The sequence below is a fragment of the Lethenteron reissneri genome, chromosome 65 (assembly GCF_015708825.2).
Source record: "Lethenteron reissneri isolate LAM-NWPU_2019-01 chromosome 65, ASM1570882v1, whole genome shotgun sequence".
Taxonomy (NCBI): Eukaryota; Metazoa; Chordata; class Hyperoartia; order Petromyzontiformes; family Petromyzontidae; genus Lethenteron; species Lethenteron reissneri.
Genome location: NC_083843.1, coordinates 1663430 through 1686346, shown reverse-complemented (window position 1 = coordinate 1686346; position 22917 = coordinate 1663430). Strand labels below are relative to the sequence as shown.

At 48.2% G+C, this 22917-nt stretch overlaps 2 pseudogenes; both read left to right on the top strand.

The window, feature by feature from the left end:
• Positions 1 to 3718: 3718 nt before the first annotated feature.
• Positions 3719 to 4377, top strand: LOC133359435 (cytochrome c oxidase subunit 2-like; annotated as a pseudogene).
• Positions 4378 to 4393: 16 nt separating this feature from the next.
• On the top strand, positions 4394 to 5296 carry LOC133359434 (ATP synthase subunit a-like; annotated as a pseudogene).
• Positions 5297 to 22917: the final 17621 nt, after the last annotated feature.

Sequence of the window (22917 nt, the reverse complement as noted above, 5' to 3'; positions counted from 1 at the left end):
TAGGCCTAAAAGCAGCCATCAAAAAGAAAAGCGTTACAGCTTAAGTTTATTAGATTACAAATACCATAATATATAAAGACACCATAACCACTATTAACTAACCACGGAACAAAAGTAACATCCACGACGACAAAAATACAAATTTCTTAGCCTAGAGTAACAGCTCTAAGCACTAGTTAAACTAATGTTAATAGACCCAACATCACTTGCTGCTTAACGAAAGAAGTTACCCCAGGGATAACAGCGCAATCCTTTCCACGAGCCCGAATCAACTGAAGAGTTTACGACCTCGATGTTGGATCGGGGCACCCCAATGGCACAACAGCTATTTTGTTTGTTCAACAATTAAAGCCCCACGTGATCTGAGTTCAGACCGGAGTAATCCAGGTCAGTTTCTATCTATGTTTGCTGCTTCCTCAGTACGAAAGGACCAGTGAAGCAAGGGTCTATGCACTTGGAATGGGTTCAACTGAGTCGCAGCCGTAGACTTGGAGGCAACACATTTATTAAGTTCCAACACACGGGGCAACTTTCCCGTTAACAGAATAACAACCTCTGGTGGTGACCACCATGCTTACTACACTAGTTACAACGTAACTGCTATTATGAACCAGGACCAACAGCTTCGGCCCAGGTCCATGTGTTGGAGACTCATTGAACGGAGAATGTAGACGAAGGGGTTCTTCCAGGATGAACAACAACCCTGGTTCCTCTCGGGACCCAACTTATATTCTCTGTGGCGTGGCCGGCTCTGCCCTTGGCCATGTCCACCTTCCAGAATCCTCGGGAAGGATATGGGTCCTAATCACGTGACCCCCCCTAGCCCCCTCTTGGGCCCCCTTTGTCAACTTAACCGGTCACATGTCCTCCTGGGTCAACCCGAGTGCCATGGCATCACATAACTTCATCCTTCGGCCGGCACCCACACATCCTGTCCTGTAGGGTCGGCACTGCACGTAAAGCATGGTGCCATCTAGAGTTATTATTTAGCACTTACATGGTCCCACTAGGGCCGGTACTACACCCACACCATTGTGGTATCCGCGATGTCGCTACACCGCAAGCCATGCCCCTCTAGGGCCGGCACTGCACCCAGCATGTTTACATCCAGCGATGTCACTACAGCACCTGCCCTCCCCCTTCGTAAACCTCGGCCATTCCGGCTGTCAACTCCCCCTCAACAAAACAAACAAAATCCCCTTAGTGTGCCTCAACAAATAAATACCCCATCCCATATGTATAATATTTACGATATATGTAGTGACGAATGGGGAAAGGGCACAAAGGTACAGAATCAACAGTAGGCAAAACACAACGGAAGAGAGAAGAGAAGAGAGAGAAGAGAGGATAAGGAGAAAATATAAAACACGCGGTATCACACTAAACCTCGAGACTCCCTCCAGCACCAGCATCTCCCACCCTCACCGTGTAACAACACCCGCAAGCAAAATAAAGGCCAGGTTCAGCCAATGTCCAATACGACATGTTGAGTGCGACAACCAACTGACGGTGTGGGAGTGTGTGTGTGTGTATAGGGCTCACGAAAACTGAACAGGCTTGGATCGATTCCTTGTGGTCGGGCCCCCAGGCGAGGTGGGTGTAATCTCCCTGGGGGTCCCGGAGGGAATTTGAAAATGTCCCATCGAAGAGCAGTCGGCCGGGCAGATGGGCCCTCCACTCCCGAAGCTTCCGGAGACGGCGCAGGCGGCTCGGGGAAAGTTAAACGCGCAGAACCTGAGGATGGGATCACATAACTTCCCTGAGGACCAACCTCAGTGGGAACACTCCTCAGCTTGCCTGACACACCCGACACTCGGCCCCTGTGTAGTGGAGATGGGATGAATTCACGTGGCGCGATGAAAGATTTTAGGTGAGAGGGATGTACACACCAACTCTGTCGACCCCAGCGAATTTGAACACACTGGGGCCGAATGGCCCGAATCTGAAAACTGGCCCCCTCCAAGGTTTACACAATTTGGGTGATGAACCCACCGGTACCTCGGGACAGTGCAGCCAGGCTTTGTCACCTGGAGCCCACTTATGTGTGCAAAGACGGAGACCCCTCAGCCGCTCATTTGCCAATTGTCCTGACTTGGAATTTCCCCTGAAAGCCTCGCATGCCTCCGAAAGCCTCTGAAGGCGCATGGACTCCTAAATTTTTGATTTAGCCTTGTTTGGCTCGGCTCATAATTGGACATCAATTGGGGGGTCATTGTTCTCTCCCGTACATAAAAAAATGGCGAGTAGCTGGGGCTTGAGCAAGAATAGTAGGAACCGCTTTAAGCATCCTAATTCGAACAGAATTAAGCCAACCAGGTACTTTACTCGGGGACAATCAAATTATAATGTTATCGTAACTGCCCATGCTTTTGTCGTAATTTTTTTAATAGTTATACCAATTATAATCGGATGTTTTGGTAACTGACTTGTACCACTAATACTCGGTGCCCCTGACATAGCCTTCCCTCGCATAAACAATATAAGCTTTTGACTACTTCCACCTTCACTACTTCTACGTTTAGCCTCCGTAGGAATTGAAGCAGGGGTAGGAAGAGGATGAACCGTCTACCCCCTCTAGTGGGGAACTTAGCTTACACAGGGGCTTCTGTTAACTTAACAATCTTCTCCCTACATCTCGCCGGAGTTTCATCAATTCTTGGGGCAGTCAACTTTATTACAACTATCTTCAACATAAAGCCCCCAACCATGACACAGTATCAAACTATTTTATTTGTCTGATTTGTTTTAATTACTGCGGTTCTCCTTCTCTCTCTACCTATACTTGCAGCTGCTATCACAGTAATTTAATTTCGGCCTTCTTCGACCTTGCAGGGGGAGGAGACCCAATTTTCTACCAACACCTCTTTTGATTCTTTGGACACCCTGAAGCTGCTTATTACGCTGGAACAAAAATAACGATTAGGATATATAGGAATAGTCTGAGCAATAATGGCCATCGGACTACTAGGGTTTATTGTCTGAGCCCACTATATATTCACAGTAGGAATATTCACGTTGACACCCGAGCTTATTTTACATCAGCCACGATAATCATCGCTATCCCAACAGGGGTCAAGTCTTTAGCTGACTAGCCACTCTTCATGGAGGTAAAATCAAATGACAAACTTCTACATTATGAGCCTTTGGCTATATTTTCTTATTCACCGTCGGAGCGCTGATAAGAATTATGTTATCTACTTCACCACTAGACATTAATCTACGTGATACTTATTATGTAGTAGCCCACTTACATTGTGTTCTATCCATAGGAGCTGTTTTCGCAATTATAGCCAGTTTCATTCACTGGAAACTTGAGCAAAAGCACACTTTGGGATTAAATTCCTTGGTGTTAATGTTACATTTGTCCCTCAATATTTCCTAGGCTTAGCTGGCATACCACAACGTTATTCAGATGACCCATATGCCTACACTACATGAAACATCGTATCTACAATCGAGTCAACAATCTCACTCTCTCTGCTAAACGTAAAGCTAACACTACAAATCTTCACACCAACCTTGAATGACTTCATGGCTGCCCGCCCCCTTATGACACTTACAAAGAACCATCTTTTGTTTAAGCCCACTACAAGAAACGAGGGATTCGAACCCCCCCTATGCTGGTTTCAAGCCAGGTGCATAACCATATCTGCCACTTTCTTAAGATACTAGTCAAAAAATTACACTACCTTGTCAAGGATCCTCAAGTATCTTGCTTATGGCACAACAAGCTCAAATAGGACTTCAAGATGCAGCCTCCGCAATTATAGAGGAACGTATTAACTTCCACGACCACACTCTAACAATTGTTGTATTAATTAGTACCCTGATTCTCTACCTCATTGTCGCAATAGTCGCTACCAAATTCACAAATTAACACACTCTTGACTCTCAAGAAGTAGAAATAGTATGAACAGTGATACAAGCCATTATTCTCATCATAATTGCCTTCCTTACGCATTCTTTACCTTACTGACGAAATTAATAACCCTCATTTAACTATTAAAGCAGTAGGACACCAATGATACTGAATCTATGAATATACTGACAACTACCAAATAGAATTTGACTCTAACATACCCAACAAATGAACTTGAACCTGGTGGAATCCGACTCTTAGACATTGACCATCGTATTGTAGTACCCATAGAATCTCCGATTCGCATGTTAATTACATCAGAAGATGTTATTCATTCTCGAACTATTCCAGCTTTAGGTACTAAAGTAGATGTGGTCCCAGGGCGTCTAAATCAATCGACATTTATTACAACTCGACCAGGACTATTTTTTGGCCAATGCTCAGACATCTGTGGTGCAAATCACAGTTTTATGCCAATTGCACTAGAAGCCATCCTTCTTTCAAATTTAGAAAGTTGAGCCTTTTAAGCTGAAGATGGGTGGATCTCTCCTCCCTTAGTGATATGCCACAACTCAATCTTACCCCTTGATTCTATATACTCACAGTATCATGACTAATTATACTATTTTTTATTATGACAACTATCTTGTCTTATCAAACACAAAACACTATCTCTGCTCAACAGGCAACTAAACCTAAACAACCCACCTGAATTTGACCATAACATTAACAATTGTTTACCAATTTACTTCCCTGACATACTCAGGCTACCCTTAGCTTGACTAGCTGTTTTAGTTCTTAGTTTAGAGCTAATCACATAAACATCAAAATGTATTAAACCTCGTTATAGCACACTACTTATACCTCTCCTAGCAACTACTACCAAACAGCTATTTCTTCCAATCAGCCCACAAGGCCATACATTAGCCTTAATCTGTTTAGCCTTTATGATATTTATTCTAATAATTAATCATGTAATTATTACCATACACCTATACACCCACTACCCAACTATCAATAAATATAGGATTAGCAGGCACCCCATGACTAGCCACTGTCCGTCTTGGCATACAAAAAAAAACACAAGACCTGGCTCACTTATTACCGGAAGGCACCCTAATTGCACTTATTCCTATACTAATCATCATTGAAACTATTAGCCTTTTTATCCGACCCATTGCACTTGGTGTCCGACTAACTGCTAATTTAACAGCAGGGCATCTACTCCAACTTATTTCTACTGAAACCTTTGTAATAACCTCTTATATTTCAATTACAGTAATTACCTCATTACTCCTCCTCCTACTAACTGTTCTGGAATTATCTCTTGCTATGATTCAGGCATATGTCTTTATTCTTATTCTAACCCTCTACCTCCAAAAAAAGTATATGTCCCACCAAGTGCATGCATACCACATGGTAGACCCAAACCCCTGACCCCTAACCAGTGCTGGTGCCATACTATTAATAACCTCCGGCCTGGCCATATGATTTCATAAGAAATATTCTACCCTGATAACATTTCACCTAATCCTAATATTCCTTACAATATACCAATGATGACGAGACATTGTTCGGGAAGGTACCTTTCTTGGTCATCATACTTTCCCAGTTCAACAAGGCCTCCGCTATGGAATAATCTTATTTATTATTTAATAAGTTTTCTTTTTCGCAGACTTCTTCTGGGCTTTCTATCATGCCAGCTTCGCACCAACCCTAGAACTTGGCATAACATGACCTCCCACAGGAATTAACCCACTAAACCCGTTTGAAGTTCCACTATTAAATATTACTGTTTTACTTTCCTCAGGAGTCTCAGTAACCTGGGCCCACCACAGTATTACTGAAAAAATCGAACAGAAGCAACTCAAGCTTTAGCTCTAACTGTTTTACTTGGACTTTATTTTACTGCTCTTCAAGCTATAGAGTACTATGAAGCCCCATTCACACTAGCAGATGTTGTATACGACTCAACCTTATTTGTCGCAACAGGCTTCCATGGACTCCATGTAATTATTGGTTCCTTATTCTTACTCACCTGCTTAGTATGACAAATACAACATTTTACCTCCAAACATCACTTCGGCTTCGAAGACACTGCTTGATATTGGCACTTTGTCGACGTTGTCTGACTGTTCTTATATATCTCAATCTACTGATGATGATCTTAATCCAACCTGCCTTTTTAATACACTTAATCTAGTTAGTTTCCAACCAACCAAACCTGGTACAAACCCAAGAAAATGCAAATGAACTCCCTCATAATTATAATAATTCTAGCTTTAACTCTCTTGTCTATCTTAACTACCCTAGCATTTTGACTACCAGTCATAAAACCTGACAGTGAAAAACTCTCCCCTTATGAATGTGGCTTTGTCCCACAAGGATCTGCCCGCTTACCATTCTCTCTTCGATTCTTATTAGTAGCCATTCTATTCTTACTTTTCGACTTAGAAATTGCCCACCTTCTCCCATCCCCATAAGCAACTAACGTTACCAACCCAGAATTATCCCTTATTTGAGCTTCTTTGTTTATTGTCCTTCTTACACTAGGCCTAATTTATGAATGACTTCAATGAGGCCTTGACTGAGCAGAATAATTCATTGGGGTTTAGTCTAACTAAGACAATTTATTTCGGCTCAATAAATCTCAAACTTTCAGGAACACCTTCTCTCACATGCCTCTAACATTAATGTTTGCCTCTTTCTTCCTAGCCTTATTAGGGCTATCCTACAACGAAAACACATTCTTTCAGTTCTGCTTATCTTAGAAAGTATAGCCCTAGCTCTATATCTCGACAGCCCTATGAGCCTTCAACCTTTTCAGCCTGCGAAGCAGGCATACGATTCAAACTTAATTTGAAGCTTTCGTGACTGCAGGAATTACTTTTTGGGGTGGATTTCTACACAACTCTCTCTAAAATTTACCAGTTTTGACCAGACTTGCTGGGTCTTTCTCTCCCCCTCCCGCCGCGGGGTGGATTTCCACACAGCTCTCTCATTGACACGCTAATTTCTCTGCTCCAGCAGACCCACCTCTCTCTCTGCCCCCCCCCCTCTCTCTCTATTTAAGGTCACGACACAGAGGCATTGGGTCTCTGCGTGTCTATGTTGTGTCTATCTCTATGTGTCTCTGTGTTGTCTCTCTCTGCTTGTGTGTCTGTCTGTGTGTCTCCGTGTCTGTGTTTTGTCTCTCTCTCAAATTTAGTTCTACCTGATGACGATTGCTTGTGTTGCAATCGAAATGTCATATTTAATTTAATTTATTTTCTTTCTGCGTGGCTTTACCGAAAGAACCAAAGAGGCATAGGATTCATACTTTTTGGTCTTTTCGGTAAAGTCATGTAGGTAAAAATTATAAAATAAATTCAAAATAAAAACAAATAAATTAAATCACAACGTTTCGGGCGCAACACAAGCGTCCTTCTTCAGGTGGGGACAACGTAGCGAAAGCACAAACGATTAAGTGTGTCTCAGAGGTGGCTGTGACGAGGGATTATATAGTCGCGGGGCATGGAGGGAGGGGCGGGGCCATGGTGAGTGTGGGGGCGGGGTGTGGGCTGGGAGGCAAAGTTGTGAACATTGGGGGTGCGCTGGGAGGCAAACGATTGGAGCCAAAACTGAGGCTTTGTGATGTAGATGGCAGAAGTAGATAAGCAAGCTAGGATTAAGCCGTCTTTTGTTATGCTGCCGGGTGGGTAAAATAATTACGTGGAAATGAAATTACAGGACATTGTTAGACAACTATAGCTATTTTACCAGGTAAAGCCCACCGAGCTATGTATCGCTTTTTCAGAAGTAACCTGGTCACAAATGATAGCTCAATGAAGTGGCTCATCACGTGGAAATATATTGCAGCCAAATGCTTTAAACACACGTTGATTCTAAAGGAAATATATTGCAGCCAAATGCTTTAAAGACACGTTGATTCTAAAGGTGGAGAGAAAAACCGATGGACCAGAGGTCGCAAACGGTTTTGATTTCTTACCCACACCCGTACCCGCCCAGCCATTGCCTCCAGCAGGTACCCGTACCCGGTTACCTTCATGAAATCCTGTACCCGGCCAACTACCTGGCACACGATCGAGCTTAAGCAGTGTCTGGCAGTCAATAATGGCCAGAGTCCTTTTATTATCGACTATTTTGGGACGAATAGCTCTAGTACAGGTCCGGGTTGGACTGAATGACCATGAGATTGTCCAATGCCGACGGCGAAAGCATTGTGCGTCGCTTGGAGAAGGTGTTGCTGGCCGCGGAAAAGTTGCACTCAGCTATGGAGCTGGAAGCAGGAATGCAGAGCACCGACCATGCCACGCGAGCCATGATCGGTAGCTTAGCAGCAATCGTCGCGCGCAGAGACATACCGCGCGTTCGCCACCATGTCAAAATGCCGTCGTTCGTGTCGAGCCACTTCTTCTCCGCCTTGGACAGTTTGATTTCGCGGTAGGCAGCCAGCTCTCGATCGACCTCATCCTCCAGACGCAACGCAGCATCATGGGCTTGAGAGCCCCGGTCCTCTTCGTCAGACTCTGACGAAGAGGACCGGGGCACTCAGACTCTGACGAAGAGGAGTAACGACTAGAGCTCGCCGCTTGGGTCAGGTCGATAGTGCGTGAGGACCTAGGACGCTTTGCCGGACGCTCGTCCTCGTCGTCCGCGCGGTCAGCTTGTGATTTCCCGATAAAAATCATCATGGCTTTCAGCTGTTTGATCGCTGCTTGTTCTTGGGCAGGGGTGACGCCGAACTTGGCCAGGCGCTTTTGCAGGCCGGGGTCCAGGAGGACGGCGACAATGACCATGGGCTCCACAAAGTCCACTTGGCGTCCTGCGTCTGATTTAACAGCATATTGATGGCCGCAATGTCGTCCGAGTCGCTCTGCCGGACGACAAGATGCTGCGACAACACGTGCCTCTCGTAGACGACTGTGTGGATCGTGGGCGACTTGAACACCTCCAGCCTGAGCGTAACGGTTCTAGGAACTCCACCAGGTCCCTCAGGTTTTGCTTGTTGATGCAGCCAATCTTATAAAGCTGTTTTCGCTCACACAGCGTCGTCATTACCTCGTCGTACGACTCCAGGACGCTGTTCAGACAGGTCAGCAGTGAATTCCAACGCGTGGCGTTCTCCTGCTTCAAAAGTCTTGGTCAGCTTACACTGCAGGTTTGCCTGCTTGAAGTAGGCGACCAACGCCTTGCAGTCGTCGATGAGGTCGAATAGGTCCTTGGCACAGTCGTAGTTCCGGTAGAACGGCAGTGATTTAACCCCGTTGACGGTCTCCATGGTCTTAGACAGAACGGTGGTCAGCACGGTGGCCAGCTTATGGTCGGCGCACGGCCCCCAGCCGTAATACGAGCGAATGCCGTTCTCGGCGGACATGTTGGAGCCATTGTCTGAAATGACAAAACATTTCGCTGGGTCCAGGATCTGGTAGGATTCGAGACATTGAATCAGCGCTGCCTTGATCGCCACCACCGTGTGCCGTTCCGCATAGAACACTTTGCATTGCAGCGTCCGGGCGTGCAGCAGGAACGAGTCGTCGATGTAGTGGACAGTGACGGACATGAAGCATCGCTTCTTCAGCATGTCCATCCACAGGTTGGTCGTGGCCGCCACGTGCAGGCCGTTGTCGACATGGGTCTGAACGATCTGGCGAATCGCAGCACGAACGCGCTCAGCTCCTTGCTCCACATGATTCTTGACTGTGTTCGGAACAGGCAGCAGGTCATCCAAATCCGGAGGGCGCATCAGGCTGACGCCAATGTCGATCAGGTCGGCAACGAGTTCGCGGAAGCCAGCATCCTCGACAACGCTGAATGGTTGAGTGTCCTTGGCGCAGAAGAACGCGAGGGACCTCTTGAATTTGTCCTTGTCTCCTAGGCGGGCATGTGTCTTGTGCAGGAAGGGACGGAGAGAACCCGCTTGACCGACTGCACTTGATGACGTTTCCGACTTGCACGTGTGCTTCTTGAGTGTTGTTGTTCCACTGCTTGTCTGGTACGCGTAGACCACCAGACAATCAAGACAGGCAGTGGAGCTGTTGTGTTCGCGTCGGTCAGCCGAATGAAAGTTAACTTCTTCCAAACATCCGACGACGACTTGCCCGAGGTTGTCTCAAGGCGGAACCTGCATAGACTGGAGTCGATGCCCTACGCCTTCTTCTTCCTGATGGCCTTCTGGAGACTGTTCTTGACCAACTCCAACGACGTCCAGTCAATTGGATCGGCAATAGGGTCGATCAGCGAACGCGAAGAGGAGGATGAAGCCATGTTGCAGGCGCAGGTGGAAAAAAGACGTTGGGAAATGAGTGACAAACGGTTACTCACCAGTGACTCACGGCCTTCTCACTCATTGGTTGGGGTAAGTCACGTGCGGCTACCCGTACCCGGCCGCACCAGGGTCGCAAATGGGAACCCATACCCGGCCGGGTACGGGTAGCCGGGTATAGGGTAGGGTATGGGTATCGGGTACCCGGTTGCGACCTCTGCGGTGGACCCAGAGAGAGAGAGACGCAGACTCCACATATACAGTGTGTATCTCGGCCTCGCTGTGCGCTGCGTTGCACCGCTAGTCGAGTAGATAACCTTGCGTTCAATAAACCCTCGGAGCCAGGATGAACGTCCAACTCCAATCGTCATTTATTGATTGTTACAAGGTAAAACTGGTGAGAAAACACAGATACAGCATCTGTTATAATCCGAAAACACCAACACAATGAACACCACAGCATCAGAACATTGTCTTAGATAACAATAGATTCTGGACAGACCAGGCCCCTACATTACCACTGAACAGCTAGACAAGAGCACAAGCCAGTGCGTTGCATACAGGCACATTGTGTATTCATCCCACTGCACCCCAAATGTACAGCATTACACATAACACTAAACTGTGGATGAGATACGTCGTCATCTTTACTCTCAGGATCGCAACATAGGCACAAGTCTGACTCGACCTACTAAATCACAAGTAACATCCACAATAAGGAAAGTCGCAGGCTTCGTTACTAACTAGGCCTCGTATTTACGACAACAACTTAACGGCACCATAAAGGCATTTACATCACTATAACGGTCATTCCAACATTACAACAGCATTGCGAATATTATAGGAATATAAACAAACTTACAGACAATGCTTCTTTAGCTCCCACAATAGACAAGTGCGGCTGTGGTCTCACTAAGATGCGATACGTGCCGCCATCTTGAATTATCAGTAAGATGGCAGATGCCTGCGTGGTTTACTGAAAATCTAACATTGTCACTTCCTGGTCACGTGACCAAAATTAGCATAAAAAACAGGAACTTCCTGTGAACGTATGCTCCACATCTGCCGTGAGGCAAGACAGTGTGCATCAGGGTGGGGATCGAACACGCAATTTCCTTTATACAAGGCGAGGGAGATAACATCGTGCCACGTGATATCCAATCCATTGCTCTATCTTACGATAGACACTAACTGGTGCCCTTAGCTGTGGAAGGATGAGTTTATCTCTCGATGCTCATCTCCTGTGTAGTGACATAAGAAGGGAGGGGCTGCTGGGGGCTCTGGGACCCTGGGCGGGCCAGGCGCTTGGGCCCCTTGGCGCCAGGCGCTGAGTTCCCAGGCGGGTCAGACGCTGAAGCCTCTTGGCACCAGGCATTGGGTTCTCGGGCGGCCCAGGCGCTTAAGCCGCTTGGCGCCACCAACGGGGGGAGGGGGGGGGGGCTGTGTGTGCTCTGTGGGATATCTGGGGGTGCACACGGCCCCACCCCTCGTTGGGGACGAGGCATGAAAGGGGAGCTCCTTGGACGATCAGGGGCAGTTGTAGCTCAAGACCCAAGACCCAAGACCAGCCATCTCAGGACCCTGGGATGTTGTGAGAGCCAGTGGTGGGACTCTGGAACTCCCGGCTCTACGTCCTTGTGAGGGCGAGTTCCAGAGCGTAGCCAGAGTAGAGTATCTAGGCTGTGTACCTAGGCTGTGTACCTAGGCGGTAACAGAGTATCAGGACTGTTGGAGAGTTGGACTGTTGGAGAGTTGGACTGTTGGAGAGTTGGAGAGTTGGAGTGTTGGAGTGTTGGATTGTAATAAAGAAGTTACCTCTACAAGTGTCTCCGGAACCCGTTACACCTGTATGAGCCATGGTGGCTGAGCCTCACTATTGTATATTAACAACTAATTTCTTTATATGTTATTTAAAGAGTACATTTCTTCAGTACATTTTGTTCAATTTAAGTAAAATCCAAAGAGGTATGTTCATTAGCCGTGTACACTTTGAGGCTGCTGTTGGGCACCTAGAGCGCATGTTCACATTCCAGATAGTGTTTCGTGATGCCAATAACCATAGTGAAAGTATTTAAAGTTTCAATTTTATTTTATTCTTCACCCTTGCCCGAGATATGTTCTGACCCAGCGTCTCTCTGAGCCATACAGCGAGCAATCCGAACGAAGCCCATGGGACATGGCGAGCGCAACTCCCAGTGAGAGAGTGTGAATAGTGAGCTGAGCTGCTACATATGCCTGGGCACGTTCGTCTGTCCCTCCACGCTGAGATCATTCTGCCCTTCACAACTTGACGGGTTTTCCCTGCACATTGAGAATCAACAAAGATTTAGATGATTTAGCTTATTTTGGCTGCTATACATTTCCATGTGATGAGCCACTTTGTTGAGCTCTCATTTGTGGCCAGGTCGCTTCTAAAAAATAATCTACTATCTCAGTGGGGCTTTAACTGGTAGTATAAAAATGTGTTTGTTTTTTGTATATAAAAAAAAATGTTACCTGTCTTGGACTTTGCACTTCTGTCGTGTTTTGTATCGTGTTTGTTGTTGTAACGTTCTGACCCCGTGCCACCTACTGGACATCTGTAACAAAAGAGCTTAATAGCTCATCGGATTCCTCCTGCAATATAAATACAATATTTTGATTCTGAGGCACAGTGGTTCCAGGCGAAGCAGGCAACGTGACTCACGGCGGGTTTTGCAGCCAACAAATCTTCGCCGCCTTCCTCACAGAGGCGGAATCTGCTGCACCACACCGCGCACCAAACCACGAAAGCAAGTATAATTTTAACACATAGGCTTTTGCGACCAATATCATCCATAAGAGGATTTTGGGGTTATATCGTGTAAATATATGCCTCGTTAAAACCCACCACCACCCGACACAGCCAACTAGTAAGGGTTGTGCTGTACTAGTGACGAATTGGCATGTTCTGTTTACGTTGGCTGTGTCGGGTAGTGGCGAGTTTTAACGATACATTTATATATTTACGCGATCTAACCCAAAAAACTCTTATGGAAATATCGTTTTCTTCCCGCCGGTTGAGTGGTGACGTCATCGGCGCCTGAGTCTCTGGTCACGACGTCATCGGCACAGAGCACTGTGGTGCGTTGACGTCACTGCTGGTAATTCTAGCGCCCAAGCAATGAGTTTTTTTCTTTTCGCAGAAAACTTTTGGGTTACCCAGAATACTCTGCCCCCATTGGGTATGGGAGTTCGAAGGGAGCAGGTAAAGAGGACGTATTTGCCGTTGACCCAGAGGGCGGCTTTTTCTGCTTACGTTAATGGAGACAACGCTTGCAACTGCCTGATTTCCACAATTGGCGCTGTAATAGTGGTGAAAGCTGGCATAAAAAAAGCGAACATTTGGAAGTGGGCGTGTCTTTATCCATAAATGGTGTCATCCTTTCGGCGTTTAGGATAGCTAATTTGACAAACTTTAACATATAAACGGACATGATATTAACCCAAAAGCAAGTACTGAAATAAATAAATTAAACGTTTAAGAGCAAGCATGATTTAAACGTTAAAAATATATTTCAGTTTAAGAGCAAGAGAAGGGCATGGATCATTATTGGCTAAGACACCATTTTTTACTCCATATATGGGCAAAGATACGCCCACTTCCAAGTGTCTGCTTTTATTTCACGTCAGCTTTTACCACTCTATTACAGCACGGTTGACATTCGAAGTGGACTGCGACCTTCAAGAGAACGGCCGTCCCTGTGGTCGCCCCCTCCCCGTGATCAGACAAATGACTTGAGACGCTGGTGTATGGCAGCAAGAGCGATTCATTGGAATGTTGTCGCAAGCGTTCACGTAATTGGCACAGCGGTCCTTCGCTGAGAACACGTGGTTTTGTGATTGAATTAAACAATGAGGGGTGGGTGGGTGAGCGGGGAGGAGGGGTATGGGTGGGGGACTGGGCGAGAGGGTTTAGATTGCCTCGACCGAGCCATTGAGGTGTGATGTGGTGAAGTCACCGCGCCGAGAACATGCCGTGGTGACGTCGCTGCGCCGATAATACAGCAGCAGATAATTAGACAAACTCGGACAGTGTTAGATTGTTGTTTGTGCCTTTAGTTTTGTGCCTTTTGTAAATGTTTATTTTAAATCTGCATAGTAGTGGCTGTGTAGAAGATTTGGTCCTCATATTTAATTAACGAACAGCATTGTGGGATGTAAATAGCATGAATGACGCGATGTACAACTACGTTATTATGTACATTCTAAATCTTTATTTTATAATCAACAATACGAGCGTTATATTTATATATGCTTACGCGTACATTTGTACTTTTTAAAATAAATATTTTATTTCTCCCACATTTATTATGCCATCTTCTCGTATATATAAAAGTATCCGCACGCTCGCGCTTGTGGGAGATTTTACTCGGACGGTGGGCTTCACATAGAAACAAATTTGACAGGCAGCACGCCCTAAGCCCCGCGGTGGGAATAGGCTATTCCGTTTTCCCATCCGTAAACTTTAAAGTAGTATAATTAACACATTTGTGCCGTTTATAGTATTCATTATTTACTTATTGCGCGACATCAACCGTACCAAGTGACGACAATTGCGTGGGGGGGGGGGGGGCGGACCCTGCCAAGTGCTGCGCGTTCGCTCGACCTCACGGGGGACATTTCCTTTTACGCGTTTTACAGACAACACATTGACACATAATGCTGCGGATATTTCTTCACAGTGTAATGTCCTCTTCGCCCCCCCCCTAACACGATGCGTCCAGTTTATAGTACAGACTCCGTAGATAACCATATTTTAGTGCTTATGTAAAGGAGAGCCGACACAAGATTGCAGGGGGTTCGTCTTTTAATCATTTTCTCCCATCCACACCTGTCCCCAGCCGTCCCAATCTCGTTCCCGCCAAAAGACCCCTTCTTCCCGCCCGTTCTCCCCTTATATCTCCTCGATTACCCCTCCCAATAACCCGCCTATTGGTGGGAATCCATCCCCTGACACCCCTACACTTACATAGCATTATTCTTGCACGCGCGGGGGATGCTGGGGGGAGTAGCGGCCCAGCCCCTAGCCTGGCAATGTGCCAACTCCACCGCCTCGCCAATGTAGGCCAGGACGGGGGCTACGCATGGCACAAGACCTCAACATGGTTATGGTAAGCACAAAGTTCCTTGCTTCATACGCTAACAACTCAAGTCCATTGTTTACTCTTGTTCTGCCTCACGGCAGGAGTTTTGCCTCACGGCAGATGGGGGGGGGGGCGTATGTACACAGGAATTTCCTGTTTTTGATGCTGGTTTTGGTCACGTGACCAGGAAGTTGCGAATTAAGATTCCCGCTTAACCACGTGGGCGTCGGCCATTACGCACATAATTCAAGATGGCGGCACACATCGCGTCCCAGTGAAGCCAGACGCAGTTGTCCATCGTGGGACTTTGAGAAGCATTGTCTGTAAGTTTGTTTATGTTCTTATAATATTGGCAATGCTGTTGTAATGTTGGAATGACCGTTATAGTGATGTAAATGCATTTATGGTGCTGTTAAGTTGGTGTGGTAAATACGAGGCCTAGTTAACAACGAAGCCTGCAACTTTCCTTATTGTGGATGTTACTTGTGATTTAGTAGGTCGAGTCAGACTTGTGCCCAGGTGGCTATGTTGTGATCCTGAGAGCAAGGATGACGAAGTATCTCATCCACAGTTTAGTGTTATGTGTAATGCTGTACATTTGGGGTGCAGTGTGATGAATATACGATGTGCCTTTATGCCACGCAGCGGCTTGTGCTCTTGTGTAGTTGTACAGTGGTAGTGTGGTGGCCTGGTCCATCCAGGGTCTATTGCTGGGAAACATGTTATCTGAGACAATGTTCTGATGCTGTGGTGTTCATTGTGTTGGTGTTTCCGGGTTATAACAGATGCTGTATCTGTGTTTTCTCACCAGTTTTACCTCGTTAAACTCAATAAATGGCGTTTGGAGTCGGACGTTCATCCTGGCTCCGAGGGTTTATTAAACGCGAGGTTAACTAATCAGCTAGCGGTGCAACGCAGCGCACAGCGAGGCCGAGACAACTATTGTTAAACACATTAGTTCACAAACATTACAGTAATGTTTGTGTGCAGATCATTAATCACGTTCATTGCTTATTATTATTATTATTAAACAAATACGTTGCCAGATATTGTGTGCAGATAACAACTCAGGTTCATTGTTTACCATTATGAAACAAGTTGACAGATGTTACAATAATTATGTTTGTGTGCACAAAGTCTTTTTGGATTTTTACGTTGCTCAATTTTCTATTTTTTTGCTGCGCTTTTATGACGCTGCCACGGTCTACTGCCAGTCTGTGGTTTTTGATTATTTCTTCAATACATTTCTATTGTTTCCATCGCTCACGTCACGCTATTTCCTCATACGTAGTACTGCCATACTGATAGCTGTGCCATCATCGGGGATTGCTGTGCCCGTCGATGTGTGTGTCTTTGAGTCCATATGTGTGTGCGTGTAGAGCCATGCGTGTCTTTAACTCCATGTGTGTGTCTGTCTTTTTCGAATGGACCACGCCCCATGTGTGTGTGTACGTCAAAGTGTTTATGTGTGTGTGTCAGTCCAAGTGTGCGTGTCAATCCATTTGTGTGCATATCGGTCGCTGTTTGTGTGTGTAAGTCCATGTGTGTGTGTCTTCGTTCATATGTGTGTGTGTAGGTACATATGTGAGTTTACGTCAATGTGTGTGTGAGTCGGTGTGTGTGTGTGAGTCGCTGTATGTGTGTACCAGGGGCGGTTTCTTCATTAGGGCGATTGGGCGATGCACCACCAATGTCATTCAACCACAGAGTCACGCTAGCCGTCACTGCAGCCTCTGGTTATAGTCCAATCAGCGTCATGTCACGTTCTGTGGAGTACCGCCTCTTTTTGGGCGATTTCACTCCGGCTGAGAATCGCCCCGAGTGGCCCCATAGACTTACATTCAAAGATGTTTTTTTTCAACCGGGGGGCGCTGCAATGCATTCTCTATGGCTTCCGGGAGGGCTCGCCCTAACGTGCTTACGTCATCATACGTAAGCACGTTTCATCCAACAATATAATTTGTGGCCACCTAGTGGAATCTTTAATAAAAGAAACTTGAGTGGTTTGTTTTAATAGTGAGTATAGAAACAAACAAGATGTATTGTAAGAGTCACTTTATTTTTCATTAATATTAAAGAAGTAAAGTTGCCTTTACATGCTTAAGCTGTTAATTTATCCATTGCATGGGTGGACCTTATCCTTATCAATCATCCAGACATTTGCCCCCCCTGAGAGATTTTGCAGGAGCCGCCACTGGTGTATACATCCATATATGTGCGTGTAACTCCATGTGTGTATATCTCAAGTCGATGTCTATGTGTGATAGGCCACGTGTGTATGTGTGTGTATGGCAATGTGTGTGTCACTATGTATGTATGTATGTAAGTCCCTGTATGTGTGTACGTCGATATGTGTGTGTAACTCCATGTATGTGTATCTCAAGTGCATGTCTATGTATGTGTGTGTGAGTCCATGTGTGTGTGTGTTTGTAAGTCTATGTGTTTGTGTGTGTGAGTCGATATGTGTGTGTGTCTCAGTCCATGTGCTTGTGTGTTAGTCGCTGTGTGTGCATGCCTCCATGTTAGTCAGTGTAACTCCATTTCTTTGCGTGTCTGTAGGTCCATGTGTGCATCTTAGTCCATGCATGTGCTTTATTGACCTGCTCAAGGCCTATGATACCATCAGTAGGCCTGGCCTCTGGATTGCTCTTCGTGCTTTCCGAGTCCCTGACCCACTGATCATCATCCTTAAGGACCTTCATTATGGTGAGCGGCGCCGCGTCTAACTACGTGGCTGTGAGTCAGAGCCATTCTCTTTACACCTTGGGGTGCAACAGGGATGTCCTCTGGTTCCCACATTATTTTACATATATTTGGACCACGTAGTTCATCAAGCTTTCAATGCCTGTACCGGAAGAATTCCCATCTGCTACAGATACAATGGGAGGCTGAACGATGCCTGGGTGCGGTCAAGGGATGGCTCCATATTGCTCAACCACGTTATGTATGCCGATTATCTGCTAATTGCTGCTCACTCGGAGGAGGAGTTCGAGGTGCTGTTGCTGAACCTGGAGCTTGCCACCAACAGGTGGGGCCTTACCATCAGCCCCACCAAAACTACGCACCTGCCTGGCTATTTTGTACCATCGAACACTCCACCCCCACAACTCCCAATTGGTGATGGGGCAGTTGTGGGGACAGTGGAGAGTTTCTCATACCTTGCCAGTGTGCTAATGACCGGCTCCGGTTTAACAGCAAAGGTCTCACTCCGAATAAGTCGAGCTGCATTATCTTTTCATTGGCTGCATAACGCTGTGTGGAAGCTACCTGGTCTATCACTCTGTACGAAGCTTCAGGTCTTCTCAGCCACGGTCATTCCCTCCTTTCTCTACGCTTGTGAAACTTGGACCCCCCTAATGGAACATTTTCGCCGGTTAGAAACATTTAGGATGGCCTGCCTACGATCCATCCTGGGTTTAACCTGGCTGCATTGTGTGAGGAGCTCACAAATCCTTGAAAGATGTGGACAAAGTCCAATCGGTGACCTCCAGCAGGCAAGGCTGCGTTGCCTGAGTCATGTAGCCTGCATGGCCAGCCACCGCATGCCTAAACAACTTTTGTTCGGCCGGATCGAGGGGGCTAAACAGGCGTTGCACGGGCTGGAGAAGACATGGATTGATGTGGTACAGGAGGACTTGGAGCTGAGTCCACTTGCGGATGACTGCTACCAAGCCGTGTCAAGATCAGACTCTGTGGAGGAGGCTCCTGAAGGACGCTACTGGGCAGTTGGAGGCAGTCACCCTCCAACAACAACGGAGGGCGGAGGAGCGACGCTCACAACAATGAGCGGAGCGCCGGGTGGCTAAAGCACAGAAAGTTGCCACAGTAAGGGCCACAGGTGGTGCATCAGCCATTTGTCTCAGTCAGTCGACCTGTGCCATCTGGGTTTGCCCCGTGAACTCCTGTCTGCGGGCGTTCGACACTTCACGTGGCCTTAAGGTGCACATAGCCTGGCACAAGCATTGTCGTGATGTCACCACCACTTAGTGGCGAATGGCGGTTGTTGTTGTTCAGTCTATGTATGTATGTGTGAGTCCATTAGTGCGTGTAACTCTATGTGTGTGTCAGTCGATTTGCGTGTGCAACTACATGTGTGTCTGCCTTTTTCGCCCGGGCAACGCCGGGTACTAAACGCTAGTCAGTGTATAAAACATTCCAGTTCACCATTGCAAATCACTGCACCCCTACACTGTAATCACACTCCTCGGGCAGGGTGACCACATCCATGTTGGATTCACACACACACACACAGAGCAGTACCTATTTTTAGGTGTTTTCGGTAAAGTCACGTAGGTGTAATGCGGGCGCGGGCGACCTCCCGGTTGTGACGTCACGGAGAGGTGGAGTTAGGTGACGTGGGAGCAAGGTTAAGGTTCTTAAGGGATGAGACCGGAAGAGGAGGGGAGAGAGTGAGAGACTGGACAAGAGTAAGGCCACGTTGGGCGAAGCCAGGAAGAGTGGCACCGGCGGCCAGCGGTGGCCAGCTAAGGGAGCAGCCAGCGGAGCTGCGAGAGAAGACAGCAGTGTGGCTGCTGGAGAGAGGGTGGTTGAGGAGCTGCGGTGAACACAGCCGGCGAGGCTGTGTGTGAGAGGCTACGAGAGCGACGAGAAGAGAAACAGCAGCGAGTGCAGCCAGTGGGGGCTGCGTGAGGGTAACAGCGGCGAGGCTGCTGGAAGGTTACAAGAACAACGGGAGACCAACAGAGGAGCTGTTGGCGTGACGGGGTAAACAGCAGTATCAGTATCAGTGCGGAAGGCGTATAGAAGGACAGCCGTGTGGGTTGCGAGGAAGAACCGAATAAAGGACACCAAGCCAGATTTCGTGGTCGAGTCCTTTATTACATTGGTGTCGGAAGTGCAACGGCATGTCGAAACAAGTGAGAAAGAAAAATGTTCCAGCGCCAGCATCGGCTTCTTCGTCCGAAGACGACGACTTCCCTCCAAACATGGATCCTGCCGGGGTGGTGGAGGAGAGCCCTGCTGAAACGAGTGCGGGGACTGGGGTTGAAGATGTAGCCGCAGTGTCGGGGCCGCCGACAACATCAGACGCTGATCTGCGATGGCTGCAGGTGGCGGAGCAACTGGAGACGCTCAAGGACGTCCTGGGCCAATTGTGTCATCTCGTCACCCCAAGGACGGCGACGGAGAGGGCGGAGGGTGCTCCACAGGCCGCCACGGTATCTTCGCTCCCGGCGCCATTGGCCACGCGGCAGGAGGCCGCCATCTTGCGCGTTCCGCGGCGGGAAACCGCCATCTTGACCACGCCGCGGTTCGACGCCATTTTGAATTTGCCACCGGAGGAGCCATCGGCGGAGGGCGGAGTAAAGAGAAGTCGGAGTCGCCATCTCACCACGGTCAAAGAATTCGCCATTGGGGGCGACTGGAGCGCTTTCGCCTGCAGATTTTTGGCGGCGGTCCGTTCTGCGAGATGGACCGATGCTGAGGCCTTAGAAGTGTTGCCGACTCTTCTGGACGACGAATCTGTTCGATTTTTTCGTTCCATTAAGGCCGAAAAGAAGAAGACATTATTTGGAGTTTTTCAAGAAATGGCCGACGCCTACGAGCCTCCTGACGACGCGCATCGGCGATTTGCTCAACGACAACGAGCGCCCGAGGAATCGCCCGTGGCATACAGGGGTGCGGTGCTTGATTTGGCTATGGCCGCGTATCCAGAAACAACACCTGACCTGCTCGAGCCTCTCATCTTGGGCAAGATGCTCGAGCTGTCGCGGGATCTTGGGATTCCCATGCCGGTGTGTGGGCATGAGAAGCTCACTTCCCGGGCGGCGGCAAAATGTCTGGATGCACAATTCAACCTCCGACGGTGGAAACAAGTCGCGGCGTGGACAGGGGGGCCCGTCGCAGAGGGTGGCGCTCTGGGTTGGGACCCTACGAAGTCGGTATACGTGCCGGATGGGGGGGGCCCTCAGGAGCTGACGGCCGCCTCTGGGCCATGGTCAGGCCGCGGTGGGCCGGCCTCTCGCGTTGCACCACCGGTACGGGGCCGGCGGGATGCAAGGCCTGCGCTTCGGCGCAACGACGCCGATTGTTTCCGCTGCGGACGGAAGGGCCACTACGCGAAGGACTGCTGGGCCCGCATCCCGGGTCCGCCGCAACAGGAGGCCTCATCAACGGCCAAGCCGACCAAGGAACCACCGAACCAGGCAGGCCGGCCTTGACACCAGAGGGGACGAGGCGCCCTGCTCGGAGGGTGCCTGCCAGATCTGCGGGAACTTCGAGCCCTGCAGCCCTTCCGACCCCGCTGCAGACACATCCGCGGGACACGCCCGAGACTGATCCTTCAGGGACACGGGACGTTGGTGGACTTCCAACAGCGACAGGGGGATTTCACCCTGTCACTCCTCAAACTCCATCACGTTCCCGTTCCGCGGATGGGCCGCCGACCGTCCGGGATGGGCCGGCGACCCGCACACGTTCTAAATCCCTTGTGTTTCGTTGATTGTTACGTTGCGTTATTGCTCTTACTGTGTATTTATTGCCTGCTTCTGCTACGTTACTTGCTTATTGAGTTGTGTTGATTGTTCTTACTGTTATATTGCATGCTTGGTGTCCTTTGGTGTGTTAGGGTCGGTTTCGCCCGCATTACTGTTGGTGTTGTTCAGCCGAGGTCGGCTGGGTTTTTTTCCACGGGGGAGGGTGGTGTAATGCGGGCGCGGGCGACCTCCCGGATGTGACGTCACGGAGAGGTGGAGTTAGGTGACGTGGGAGCAAGGTTAAGGTTCTTAAGGGATGAGACCGGAAGAGGAGGGGAGAGAGTGAGAGACTGGACAAGAGTAAGGCCACGTTGGGCGAAGCCAGGAAGAGTGGCACCGGCGGCCAGCGGTGGCCAGCTAAGGGAGCAGCCAGCGGAGCTGCGAGAGAAGACAGCAGTGTGGCTGCTGGAGAGAGGGTGGTTGAGGAGCTGCGGTGAACACAGCCGGCGAGGCTGTGTGTGAGAGGCTACGAGAGCGACGAGAAGAGAAACAGCAGCGAGTGCAGCCAGTGGGGGCTGCGTGAGGGTAACAGCGGCGAGGCTGCTGGAAGGTTACGAGAACAACGGGAGACCAACAGAGGAGCTGTTGGCGTGACGGGGTAAACAGCAGTATCAGTATCAGTGCGGAAGGCGTATAGAAGGACAGCCGTGTGGGTTGCGAGGAAGAACCGAATAAAGGACACCAAGCCAGATTTCGTGGTCGAGTCCTTTATTACATAGGTAAAACATCAAAATTAATAAAAATAATAAAATAAAATAAAGATCACGACGTTTCGGAGGCAACACAAGTCTCCGTCATCAGGTGGGACAGTCACAGCCAGATCAGCTGCATCAAGTGAGGCAATGATTCAAGATGTAATCCCTTAAAAGCGAGTTGAGGGGGGAGGAGAGGGGGGGGGGGGGCTCATCAGAATGTGGTAGCCAATGAATGGAAAGTATCGGGAGAGAGGGGCCAAAAAAAGGGTGGGCCCCTCTCTCCCGATACTTTCCATTCATTGGCTACCACATTCTGATGAGCCCCCCCCCTCTCCTCCCCCCTCAACTCGCTTTTAAGGGATTACATCTTGAATCATTGCCTCACTTGATGCAGCTGATCTGGCTGTGACTGTCCCACCTGATGACGGAGACTTGTGTTGCCTCCGAAACGTCGTGATCTTTATTTTATTTTATTATTTTTATTAATTTTGATGTTTTA